Source organism: Coregonus lavaretus (genome assembly GCF_964263955.1).
Source record: "Coregonus lavaretus genome assembly, chromosome: 19".
Taxonomy (NCBI): Eukaryota; Metazoa; Chordata; class Actinopteri; order Salmoniformes; family Salmonidae; genus Coregonus; species Coregonus lavaretus.
The window spans coordinates 35,533,696-35,547,239 of NC_140006.1; the positions used below are offsets into that span (position 1 = coordinate 35,533,696).

Below are 13,544 nucleotides of genomic sequence, written 5' to 3' on the forward strand. Positions count from 1 at the left end.
AGCATATTTGGCAAAAAAGGTAGTTGTATAATTAAGAACAGTATCGTGTCGGATTCAATTGTTGGAATTGTAAAAGTTGTTGCCCTGTCCCTTTCTCTGGGGTTGTCATTAAATTGAAATTCCGAAAGAACAAAACCCTGTCTTCAAGGTGGCTCATTTGGTATAGCATGATGCTTGCAATGTTAGGGCTGTGTGTTTGATTCCCACAGGGGACCAATACCAAACATGTATGCACTCACTACTTACTGTAAATTGATCTGGTTATGCGTGGCTACTGAACAGTGCTGGAAAAAGTACTCATTTGTCGTACTTTAGTAAAAGTAAAGATACCTTAATAGATGATGACTCAATCTAAAGTCACCCAGAAAAATACTACTTCAGTAAAAGTATTTGGTTTTAAAGATACTTAAGTATCAAAAGTAAATGAAATTGCTAAAATATACTTGAGTACCAAAAGTATTGCACTGGGCCTTTACTAATCCTTTATTAGCGGACCAACATAGACGTCGTCAGCGCAGGCAATTTTCTTTTTCTGCATCCCACCTATATTCTGTTCTTCTTAAATACAGGTACATTTTCTTGATATCATAATGTGTCTTTAGACCTGACTAAAATAAATAATGGATGTATTGTGATGGTGTATATTCAATTGATTTATTAGACTTTTCAAAATGTAGATGCTCCAAAGGCACGCATCAGCGGCTTGTATGTGTGGAGGCCTGGAGATTCTAAACATGTTTATGTTAATTAACGGTAAATTACCATGAGACCTGCAGGCTTTTTCATGACAATAACCTGCTGACAACATTTCGTGACCGCCACAGCCCTACTGTACGTCCGACCACTGTTAGGTCCTTTGTTTCTATCTTCTTCTCTTCACACGAAATCAGGGAGTTTTAATTTTTTTACCCAGTCAAGGGCCAATCAGGAAGACACACTTACAGTCATGCTCTTTCAGAAACCAATCACAAACACACACATAGTCATGATAACAGGTTTCTATAAAAGCTTCTTCTTGTTTGAGCCAAACATCTTTTTATATCTGACATTTGAGTGAGAAACAGTCAACTTGCTTTGCTAAGGCTAATCCTGTGACTTGACCAGTTTTCAGGTAATTTGTTTTATTAGATTAAGACTGCATGTTATTACACTGTACAATATTACATTGTTTACACTATACACATGCAACCTCAAAGCAAGGGTTTTAGATATTGTTGTTTGCATCTACTTGTTGATGATTGAGCAGCAACCTTAGTGCTTGATGTTTATCAGTGTCAAACAGCTATAAGAATCTGATAGTTTGATCTGAGAAAATTGGTTGCTCTGCTTTTTCTGTCAATTGTTAAAAAGATTCAGCAATTATAAAATGTTAGTAACATAATAATTTTTAATATTATTAACTAAAAGCAGAGATGCTCCTTCACTGGTTTCAGATGGATTTCTTCAACATTGTCCAGCATGCTCCAGACACTTTTCAGCTGTGGGATTGGCATTTTGGATACATGGATTTTGCCCTTCCAGCTGAGGATTCAGCAGCAGATGAGCCACCAACAGAGGAGCCTCCATTCCCTTCTTGTTTTACGTGGTTTCCGGAAAGGCGCATACAGAGGTTTGAGGATCTGGTTGAGGAGCTGAGGATTAAGCGGCTCAGGATTGAGCAGCTGAGGCTTGAGCAGCTGAGGCTTGAGAAGCTGAGGATTGAGCAGCTGATACTTGAGCAGCTGAGGCTTCAGCAGCAGAGGAGCCCCCAACTGAGGAGCCTCCCATTATCTTATTTTCTTCAGTTGTTACTGGATTACTGCAGAGAAGTTAATGAAGCCCCACCAGCAGAGGAGCCACCAGCTGAGGAGCTACTCCAAAAAGACGAAGCTACTCCAAAAAGACATCCTTCTCCTCTGGATGTGTGGTCTTCAGTCATCCCATGGGTAAATATACGCATTATACATATTCCTCAACTGCACTGTAAAACATATTGTGCTAGTTCCACATAAAAAAATTGAGGCAACTATTTGCATCTGCTTTTTGAGTATTTACAACATTAAGTATTTTTTACGTATAATATACTCACCTTTCAGTGTTTCACAAACAGTCATATATTAAGTACACCATTAAAAATGTTTGCTAAGATCCAACTTAATTTGATCAAATCCAGAACTGTTATTGTAAATTTAGATATACTTAATTTTTCTGAATAGTTACATTCATTGATCATGTCTTATTGTTAAACATGGCTTTACGTATTTCATCACTTGACATTTTTGTCCACTTTAGCAGTAATTATTGAGCACAGTGCTCATTCCGCTAGCAATAACTGGAAGTAATGCTGCAAGTGTTGAAGCTTGACGTATTTGCCTCTGTCAAGAAAAAATACAATAATAAATAAAAGAGTGGCTCGCATGATTTTACTACTGGTGAGAATAGGTGGTCCCATCAATGAACGTACATTTTGGCCGACGGTTTTGATATCCGTTCATCATGATCCATTATACTTCATAGTATAACAAACTGTTTGATACTAATATAGAAATCCGCTTTTCGTTCATCAAACATGCATACACGTTGTGTAAAAGTATTGTAAAGTAAAACAAATCAATTACCCACAATCCTCTGAAAACAGAGCCACATGGCAAGTTGTTGGAAGAACTTGGAATTCTTAAATTGAAAGGAAATATAATGAAAATTGAGTAAATTAAACACCATTTTCCTTGTAGTTGTTTTTACACACAATTAGTTGTTTAGATTATGCATTTATCTTATGTTGAATTCATTTTATTTCATTTCAGATTGGTTGAACTGAAGGGAAGTAGATAAAAGTACTGATTATATTCAAGTAAAGATGACAACTACATGTTTTTATGTCAAAATAATTATATTTTCAAGTATAATTTACTAACCACCTGAATCATTTTTTACAGTGTGTAATGGTCACTGAATACTTCCCAGCTAGCACATAACGTTCTGAGAACCATATGTTTCTTAGAGCTTTGTGAGAGTGTGGTTGTCCTATGGTTATTTTGTATACAACCTTCCCACAACTTTCTGGGAATGGTGCAGGATAGTTGCTTGGCTTTGGAACATTCTCAGCACATTTAAGGAACTTGACAAAAACACACAAAAAAAGGGCAGGTTGGATGTACTGCCAAGTTCTTTAAAACGATGTTGGAGGTGGCTTATGGTGGAGAAATTCACATTAAATTATCTGGCAACAGCTATGGTGGACATTCCTGCAGTCAGCATGTCAATCAAAATTGAGAGATCTGTGGCATTGTGTTGTGTGACAAAACTGCACATTTAAGAGTGGCCTTTTATTGTCCCCAGCACAAGGTGCACCTGTGTAATGATCATGCTGTTTAATCAGCTTCTTGATATGCCACATCTGTCAGGTGGATAGGTTATCTTGGCAAATGAGAAATGCTCACTAAAAGGGATGTAAATAAATATGTACACAACATTTGAGAGAATTAAGCTTTTTGTCCGTATGGAACATTTCTGGGATCTTTTGTAAATGCTATTCTTAATATTAATCAATCCGGATTCAGACCTAAACATCACTATGGCTACCATGCTTGTTGTAAATGATATCGCAAATGCCTTAGATGATAGAAATAATTGTGCTGCCATGTTCATAGACTTGTCAAAAGCTTTTGATCCCGTAGACCATGTTATTCTGTTAAATAAGCTGTCCTTGATAGGGTTGGGTACTGATGCTTGCCGATGGTTTCATAGCAGGAGTATCCATGGTGATACAAGAGTCAATAGAACTGGATGAGCTAGCCACAATAGGCTTCTTGATTGAATTCAAAGTTGCAGAGGTAATAGTAGAATTCAGGTAAATATGCACAAGGTTACTATTGACAATACCCCTATGCTTATTAGCACATGTAGCAAAATGATAGCTTGATATAAAACTATTAATAGCATAGGTGGAGCTAACAATAGTGGGTACCTTACGCGAGATAACAGAGCTATCAATGGAAATTAAATTAACAGGTACAGAATGACTATTTACAATACCCCTATCAACATGGGAAGCTGTGGTGGAATGATATCGCAGCAATTTAATGGGAGTAAGTACCTTTTGAGGAGCTTGATTTGATCAGTCATTGCCTCAGCACTGCCTTGTAGTGTTTGGACAGGATCCAGGCACCCAAATGATTAGGGTGGACCCCATCCTCCTTATAGAGCATCCTCTTCTTCCAAAAGGTGTCAAAGTTGTCTACAAAAGTTACACCCAAGGAGCTGCGGTAGTCACGAAGCCAGTTGTGAAGTGCAAGTAGCCTGCTAAGATATTCACCACCTCGACCCAGTGAGGGCACAGGGCCAGAAATGAGGCATTCCGAGCTACCATTCCTAATATAATTAAATCCCACATGGACTACAACAGCATCAATCTCCTTGTGCTGACGTAAAACGGTGGGGAGCAGCCTAGTAATATCCTGTACTCGAGTCCCGGGGTAGGACAGGGTTTTTGCTCCAGATACCAAGACGTTTCTTACCATTGAGCTGCCTAAGACAACAGCCGGCAAGATGGATGTCACGCCCTGGCTCTGGGGACTCTTTTTAAAATTGAGCCAGGGTGTTAGTTTCTATGTTTTGTGTTTCTATGTTGGCCGGGGTGGTTCTCAATCAGAGGCAACGTGAATCAGCTGTTGCTTGTTGTCTCTGATTGGGAACCATACTTAGGCAGTCGTTTGGCATTTGTGTGGTGTGGTATCTTGTTCCCTGTAGGTTTGTGTTGGTGAACCTGTGGACTTCACGTATCGTTTGTTGTTTTTGTTCGTGTGTTGTACATCTAATAAATCATGTACGCTTATCACGCTGCACCTTGGCCCATTTAATCTAATGACGATCGTGACAATGGAAGAGGAAATCCGCCCATCCCCACGCCTCGCATGATTCGGGAGACACGTCAAGGACCTGCGAGAGGTGGAATCTCGCATGCCAGCAACTCTTGGCACCCGGCTTGAGCCTCCCATAACCAATGAAGCCTCATTCACCGTAGAAGCCACCAGAGAGGGAGTCAGAACAGGGGACAAAGGCGCAAGTACCTCCGGATCCGATCTCAAAATGGATGCCCCCAGGGACGAAGGCACCAGAACCTCTGGATCTAAGCTGTTTGAAGTCTGTATCCGGTCCAGGCTTTTCACGGCCAAGGAGGCCCCAATTGCCAAAAGCTGCTGTTTTGGACTTCCATGGCGAGTGACATGCCTCCATGGCTGGTTGTCAGGGTCAAGAATAGAAACATCCACTAAGTCATCCAGAAGCATCCTACTTATTCCCTTCAGGGACGGATCCCTGCAGAGCACCGGCCAGTCACTTATGGAGAGACGACACGGCGGCGACACTTCCATCAGGTCAGAGTGGCGTCAAGCTACTGGAGTAGAAGAGAAAGAGAAAGTTGGTGGATGTGGATTCAACAGTAGTTTGTTCACTAAAACACCGGTCAACAAGTTAAGGAGAGACAGGTAACATGAGCATTCGCTTAAAGAGCAGGGTGAAGCAAGGAAATTATGACATTGCATAAAAATAAAAATCTCAACAAAGGTTTTCCATTCTCACAAGGTTCATTCCATAATGCAGATAGATGATATACAGTGGGGGAAAAAGTATTTAGTCAGCCAACAATTGTGCAAGTTCTCCCACTTAAAAAGATGAGAGAGGCCTGTAATTTTCATCATAGGTACACGTCAACTTTGACAGACAGAATGAGAAATAAATATCCAGAAAATCACATTGTAGGATTTTTTATGAATTTATTTGCAATTATGGTGGAAAATAAGTATTTGGTCACCTACAAACAAGCAAGATTTCTGGTTCTCACAGACCTGTAACTTCTTCTTTAAGAGGCTCCTCTGTCCTCCACTCGTTACCTGTATTAATGACACCTGTTTGAACTTGTTATCAGTATAAAAGACACCTGTCCACAACCTCAAACAGTCACACTCCAAACTCCACTATGGCCAAGACCAAAGAGCTGTCAAAGGACACCAGAAACAAAATTGTAAACCTGCACCAGGCTGGGAAGACTGAATCTGCAATAGGTAAGCAGCTTGGTTTGAAGAAATCAATTGTGGGAGCAATTATTAGGAAATGGAAGACATACAAGACCACTGATAATCTCCCTCGATCTGGGGCTCCACGCAAGATCTCACCCCATGGGGTCAAAATGATCACAAGAACGGTGAGCAAAAATCCCAGAACCACACGGGGGGACCTAGTGAATGACCTGCAGAGAGCTGGGACCAAAGTAACAAAGCCTACCATCAGTAACACACTACGCCGCCAGGGACTCAAATCCTGCAGTGCCAGACGTGTCCCCCTGCTTAAGACAGTACATGTCCAGGCCCGTCTGAAGTTTGCTAGAGTGCATTTGGATGATCCAGAAGAGGATTGGGAGAATGTCATATGGTCAGATGAAACCAAAATATAACTTTTTGGTAAAAACTCAACTCGTCGTGTTTGGAGGACAAAGAATGCTGAGTTGCATCCAAAGAACACCATACCTACTGTGAAGCATGGGGGTGGAAACATCATGCTTTGGGGCTGTTTTTCTGCAAAGGGACCAGGACGACTGATCCGTGTAAAGGAAAGAATAAATGGGGCCATGTATCGTGAGATTTTGAGTGAAAACCTCCTTCCATCAGCAAGGGCATTGAAGATGAAACATGGCTGGGTCTTTCAGCATGACAGTGATCCCAAACACACCGCCCGGGCAACGAAGGAGTGGCTTCGTAAGAAGCATTTCAAGGTCCTGGAGTGGCCTAGCCAGTCTCCAGATCTCAACCCCATAGAAAATCTTTGAAGGGAGTTGAAAGTCCGTGTTGCCCAGCGACAGCCCCAAAACATCACTGCTCTAGAGGAGATCTGCATGGAGGAATGGGCCAAAATCCCAGCAACAGTGTGTGAAAACCTTGTGAAGACTTACAGAAAACATTTGACCTGTGTCATTGCCAACAAAGGGTATATAACAAAGTATTGAGAAACTTTTGTTATTGACCAAATAAATTCATTAAAAATCCTACAATGTGATTTTCTGGATTTCTTTTTCTAATTTTGTCTGTCATAGTTGATGTGTACCTATGATGAAAATTACAGGCCTCTCTCATCTTTTTAAGTGGGAGAACTTGCACAATTGGTGGCTGACTAAATACTTTTTCCCCACTGTAGTTACATAAAAAAAACATATGCCAGCAATCTCAGGGAGGCATGCCCAGGAAAAAAGCAGAGTAGATCAGTGCAATAAGTAGTGATGTTACGTTTGATACTGGAGCTCCGAGGCATGCATAAAAATCACTAAGGCGGTAACTTCAAAGCAATGTGCCGATGCATGTATCACTACTTCTTCTTCTTCTTCTTCTTCTTCTTCTTTGGTATTATGACAGGCCACAAACGAATATTATATGTGCATACCACCACCTACTGTATTGGCTGTGTATCAGCCTACTATTCTGTAGTATGAATTCATTACACAAGAATTGCTCCACCAACTAACCCTGCACACATTAAAACCTCACCACTATTCCACTACTTTATGATCCTGCGTCAGGCCAGCAGCCTGGGAGGATGGGACACTATTGTTCAACACATCTTGTAACTCTTCTACAGTAAAGTCTTGTACACCCAAGTACTTCTCTGCACCTGCCACCACAACATATATCCATTGTGATTTACATTCCATTCCTGTGGTACAATTGACAACCATGGCCATAAACACCAAACAAGCAACCTTACTGAAGCACATGTTATTCCTATCATTCTCTATTGGCCTCTGACCCATTTTCCCCTCTTCACTGCCTCCGCATACAACACCTTCTGCACTACTCTGATCCACGCAACCTCAACCTGCCTTTCGCTCTCCGGACACCTCTGATCTCCAGAACCATGGGTACCCCTACAGTTTACACACACAACATTTTCCACCGATACTACACATTCCTCATGTCCTCCTGCACACTTCTCACATCTAGGAATCTCCCTCCTACACACTGCTGCCACATGACCATAAGCTTGATACCTAAAACACCGTAATAGATTCGGGATGAAAGCTCTCACAGGATAACTGACACATCCTAAGTTGACTTTATCTGGTAAAGACATGCATCGAAATTCAGTACTACAGACCGTGTCTTCTCTGTTTCACCACGCTTTCCACTGGGTCAGCGTCGCACCAAACGGCAGGTTCACAGACATCAGGAAACTTCAACTTCAGTTGATCCTCCTCAACACTTAACGCCACTCCAGTTATCACTCCTTTCAATGGTGCCCTGCTCCGGAGAGGAAAGCAAGTCACAGTTGTTGTCCCCAGTCACGTGGTGCGGAGCGCACGCTCCCTCTCGACGCCAGAAATGCAAAGAATCTACACGATTCCACTTCGAGTCCCTTTCAATGACCCAACATTCCCCAACTTCTTCTCCTGACAGTCAGAAGGAAAGGAACCACTGTCTCCAAAAATCTCACTCCCACTGGGCCAGAATCATCTTTATCACCATCAGGATGAGGCTTAAACTCAGCGGTCTTCACAGCATCTGCCACCACAGTTAACTCATCCTCACTCTCGTCATGTTCAATTTCATTCTGTAGCACTCCATATTTACTCTTAATATGTTCAATTTTCTTCCTTTCTCTCCTGCCCGCCTTCTTACCAACCTTTATAATAATAAATAATAATATGCCATTTATGGGTTCCTCTGACTCCAGCTCCAAATCCGAAAATCATTCAGGCGTAGGCCTACCCACCATCTTGCCCATGACCCTGCCGCTGTTAATGTCCTGTAACTTGAATGTCCATGCGTGTATCACTTTATAAGAATTACGTCATCAGTGACGACCGAAGCTTAGTTTGATCACGTGCGTTGCAAAATACGAGATCACACTGATTTCGATGTGGTTCTTTGATTAAGCTGCTTTCAAATACCGACCTCTACTGGATACTGTTCTTATAAATATAGTTAGAATTTTGTACATATAATTTCACCTGGCTTGTAGTTTAGCAGGTGGAGAAGGGAACTATGGAACATTCAGGGACGTAAGGGTATGAGGTCAAATCCTGTTGAAAGCACACTATTTTGAAAGTAGTTTTATGTGAAACCACACTTTCTGCAGTGTTGTTCAACTATTTTTATTTATTTAGTATTGTATAAGCGTCTGTCTAAGCATCCTAAATAATGTCATAGATTCCGTTTTTTTAAAAGAGTAAACTTGAAGGCAAAAAATGGAAACATGATGTAACATGCAAACCTGGGAATCCAACTGATTGTAGGCTATTAAAGCCAACATTTTACCACTGCACCACAGTTTTGATAAAATCAGTGGAGAAAAAACCCCTCTAACTGATAATCACACAATGCTATTTATTGCTGACCAGCAGATGTCACTAATGTGCATTGTGAATGGATGATGAAGCTCTGACTAAAAGCCTCAATGCTACAGGAAGCTTCTTTACCCATCACTAGCAATAAGAGCAACATACCATAGACCTACACATACAAACTCCAGCCGGCCACACTGGAATTGAATAAAAAGACACCAGCTTAGCTTCCATCCTCCCAGGGCACACCAACCTTCACACATCATGGGGATCTCTAGACTGACCCAAAAGTCAGGTATATAATCAGCCAAGCCCCTAATTGTAATGAGGTGCACCTGGAGACATACACCTGGGTTAATTAAGACATGCGCATGTCACACATGGTTACATTTCATTTCAATTTTGGTAATGTTCTAGGAATGTTCTTCAACTGGTTTGAAATAGGGAATGTTCCCAAATACTTCAGAGAGCTTTAAGAAACAACGTTTTTCTGTGGGAATTTCAGTACTTCAGAAAAACGTTTCCTACAGGTTTCCTCGTGGTTCTATTTAATGTCATGTTCTCAAATTTGTTCCCAGAACGTTAAGAAAACGCTCCATAAAAAACACAAGAACTTTAGTAACATTCAGCTAAATTTGTTGTCTAAGAACCAGAGTAAAACGTTATCAGAACCTCAGTGCAACCTAAAAATAAATGTTCCCAGAACAGGCAACATTTTCACTTCTGTTCTCAGAACATTCACTAAATGTTCAGTTTTATCGGTCAGGAAACATATGGCTTTGTTTCCACAACCAATGTGAAACCAAAAAACATATGTTCCCACAGCTTCCAAGGAACCAAATGTGCTAGCTGGGTTCTCATTTAGCAATCAGCAGGAAATACTGTAATCCCCTGGAGAAATAAATATTTTGTCAATATGACTATCCACTATATGATGTTTTTCATTTTCCAAGGCTCCATCGCATGGATGAAATATTGTCAAAATTGTTGTCAATCCTCCTCAGTATCATCACCTTAATATTTATTATCATCAGCAAATTCAATATCCATAACATACTGTTAAAACCTAATTATTGATTGAGAGTTGGAACATGTTTTTGAACAGAGAACCTTTCTTTCCACTGCAGGACCAGGACTATAACAAGGACCAGAGCCAGGATCCAGGTAGCGGATGGAGAACACACGGACCACATGGAGCCCCACGTGCCGTCGCTGCCCTCCTGTTGCTGGGTTGTCAATAGTTACCACAGCCACACAAAGTCAAAATTAGCTATATCGTAAAAATTCATGAAGAAAAACATTAGCTTTTTGGTCTTAATTTAAGGTTAGGGTTAGGCATAAGGTTATCAGTATGGTTAAGGTTAGGGTTAGGTTTAAAATCACATTTTAAGAAGATACATTTTAGAAATAGACAGGGTTTATGACTTTGTGGCTGTGGTAACTGGTGACAAGCTTCCGGATGGATAGCGCCAACCACCAAGGGAGATTAACTGAGTATTGTAGTTTAGAACCTCTACTCCTGTCAGGTCAGTCTATTTAAGATTGCTACTGGTGACCCTGTAACCCGGTACTATCCTGTGTCAGTAATTTGAGATATATATGGTTAAATTGAAAATATCTTTGTAATATTGATATTGTGTGTAACGTAAATATGTCCTTTGGAGTGGAACTTGAGGCAGCAGCTTTTTCTGACTCCGAGCAGGCGACAAAGATTCTATGTAAATGCAAACGTCGGAAAAGCATGGCGGAGCCTATACATTTTAGCTCTGAAAGTGATAATTTGGATGCAGATGATCAAACATTGAGAGTGAAAAACAACGGCATAGACTCTTCTCAGCGCTCAGACATATCAGATTCTGATATTTTGGACAGACGCAAACGTAGGAATAGCCTAAATATTCCACCGGATTTTTGAGGGAAGCTGTAACATGCACACTGCAACATATACATGCTTTATGTATACTTCAGAGATTCATAGTCACACTTTAAACCAGGTATATCTAATAAAGCCTTCATGACGCCTTCCTAATATCCTACATAGATGCTATACAAATCATTTGAAATCAAATGTCATGCTGCAAAAAAGGGTGACATAACAGGTCCTTTGTTATGGTCCCTCCCCAAATGTATAACGCCTAACCCCAAAAAGGTTGAGACAACATGTTCCAAGTCGCTGATGATACAAATGTTACATCAGGTCTTAGGCCTGAAAGATATGTTTTTTTAGTCTATTTCGAAGTCACCTAGGGTGTGTTTAAGTTTATTAGCTTAAAGGGCATCTCCACCACTTTTCAATCTCATTTTCATTATGTCCAGCACAATACCAGTGTCAACATATGTGAAAACGGGACGTTTGTACGTGTTGTAGAAAAATATGTTATATTAAAAGACATCATCAAAAGTATAAAAAACATTTTTAAAACGGTGATGTTCAAACACTGTGAGATTCATGGTGACCTGGGGAGCAAGAAAATACCCTCCCTTGGGCTAGAAACTCGTTGATGGTTTTGAAAATCACTTTTTTTTACTTTTAATCCCATCCTCTGCATTTTTTAGGTCCTTATCTTTTCATAGAAATCATAGAAACGTGCTGTTTTCACATTATGTAAACACTAGTTTGGTGCTGAGTCCTAAATCAAATTCAATGGAGACGCTCCATTGAGCTGATGAATATGAGGTTGAGAAGTGGTAGAATTGCCCTGTAACATTGTTCAGAAAATCCAGGTAAGCATTGAAAATGTATCAATGTATCATTCAAAAGCATGGCGCGACATGCTTTTGAACCAGCTAACAAACTTTGTTATTTAATTGTTTAGATGAAACAACACCCTAGATAAGTAATAACTATCCCTTCAACAGATTATGTATATATACTGTATATCTGTTTTATGTAATTTGCATGTATATATGGCTTACTTGAATTCAAGTGACTTTGTGTCAGGTCACAATTAACATTGCATGGAGCATGAGTTATACACCAAGGAGGTAGACAGAAGGAGGGCATACTAACCATTTGAGCTTCATTGCTCTGTAGAAAAAGTGCCCTACATAAAAACCTGTTTTGTCACCCTTGATACAATATAAGGTTAAACTACTGTCATACTAACATTGATGATTGCTCCTATTATATCTTAAATGTAGATGTCTTTAGTATTTTATTGTATTTTGTATTTCATTAAGTCTATCTGTTTCTTAATAAGTTAATAAAAATCTGCTATACTTAATTTGTACCCATGCGGTCCTAATTTTAAACTGATTAAATTGAGCCTATGACAAATTGTTTTAGAACAACATATACACCTTTCCTGCATCATCAGCACAACCTTCTTGTTATATTGGCACACAAACCTATCCAATGTAGAACACTTTTTTAATCCTCTTAAAAAGGCTCTCAGTAAATGTACTGGAATGATAATTTCCATGACATAGACAGACCAGGTGAATCCAGGTGAAAGCTATGATCTCTTATTGATGTCACTTGTTAAATCCTCTTCAATCAGTATAGATGAAGGGTAGGAGACAGGTTAAATAATCATTTTTAAGCCTTAAGACAATTGAGACATGGATAGTGTATGCGTGCCATTCAGAGGGGGAATGGGCAAGACAAAATATTTAAATGCCTTTGAATGGGGTATGGTAGTAGGTGCCATGCACACCGGTTTTTGACAAGAACTGTAACATTGCTGGGTTTTTCAGCCTCAACTGTTTCCCGTGTGATTTAAGAATGGTCCACTACCCAAAGGACATCCAGCCGACTTGACACAACTGTAGGAAGCATTGGAGTCAACATGGCCAGCATCCCTGTGGTACGCTTTTGACACCTTGTAGAGTCCATGCCCCGACAAACTGAGTCTGTTCTGAGGGCAAAAGAGGGGGTGAAACTTCGTTTTCAATTCATTCATCAATTCATTCAGTCAATTCATTTGAAGAGTATCTTTCCAAAACGCTATATATCATTTTCATTTTTGGGGGGAAATAAACTTTTTTGTTTAAAGCTACAATACAGTGGCTTGCGAAAGTATTCACCCCCCTTGGCATTTTTTCTATTTTGTTGCCTTACAACCTGGAATTAAAATTGATTTTTGGGGGGGTTGTATCATTTGATTTACACAACATGCCTACCACTTTGAAGATGCAAAATATTTATTATTTTGAAACAAACAAGAAATAAGACAAAAAAACTGAAAACTTGAGTGTGCATAACTATTCAACAATTCTCTGGAAGACTGAAACAGGT

General features: G+C 40.0%; 1 long non-coding RNA gene across 1 annotated transcript; it reads left to right on the forward strand.

The window, feature by feature from the left end:
• The first annotated feature begins 1,030 nt into the window (after window positions 1-1,030).
• On the forward strand, window positions 1,031-12,529 carry LOC311146537. The gene is made up of 3 exons (XR_014614693.1): window positions 1,031-1,111; window positions 1,434-1,925; window positions 10,435-12,529. It is a non-coding gene; the product is annotated as an uncharacterized lncRNA (long non-coding RNA).
• Window positions 12,530-13,544: the final 1,015 nt, after the last annotated feature.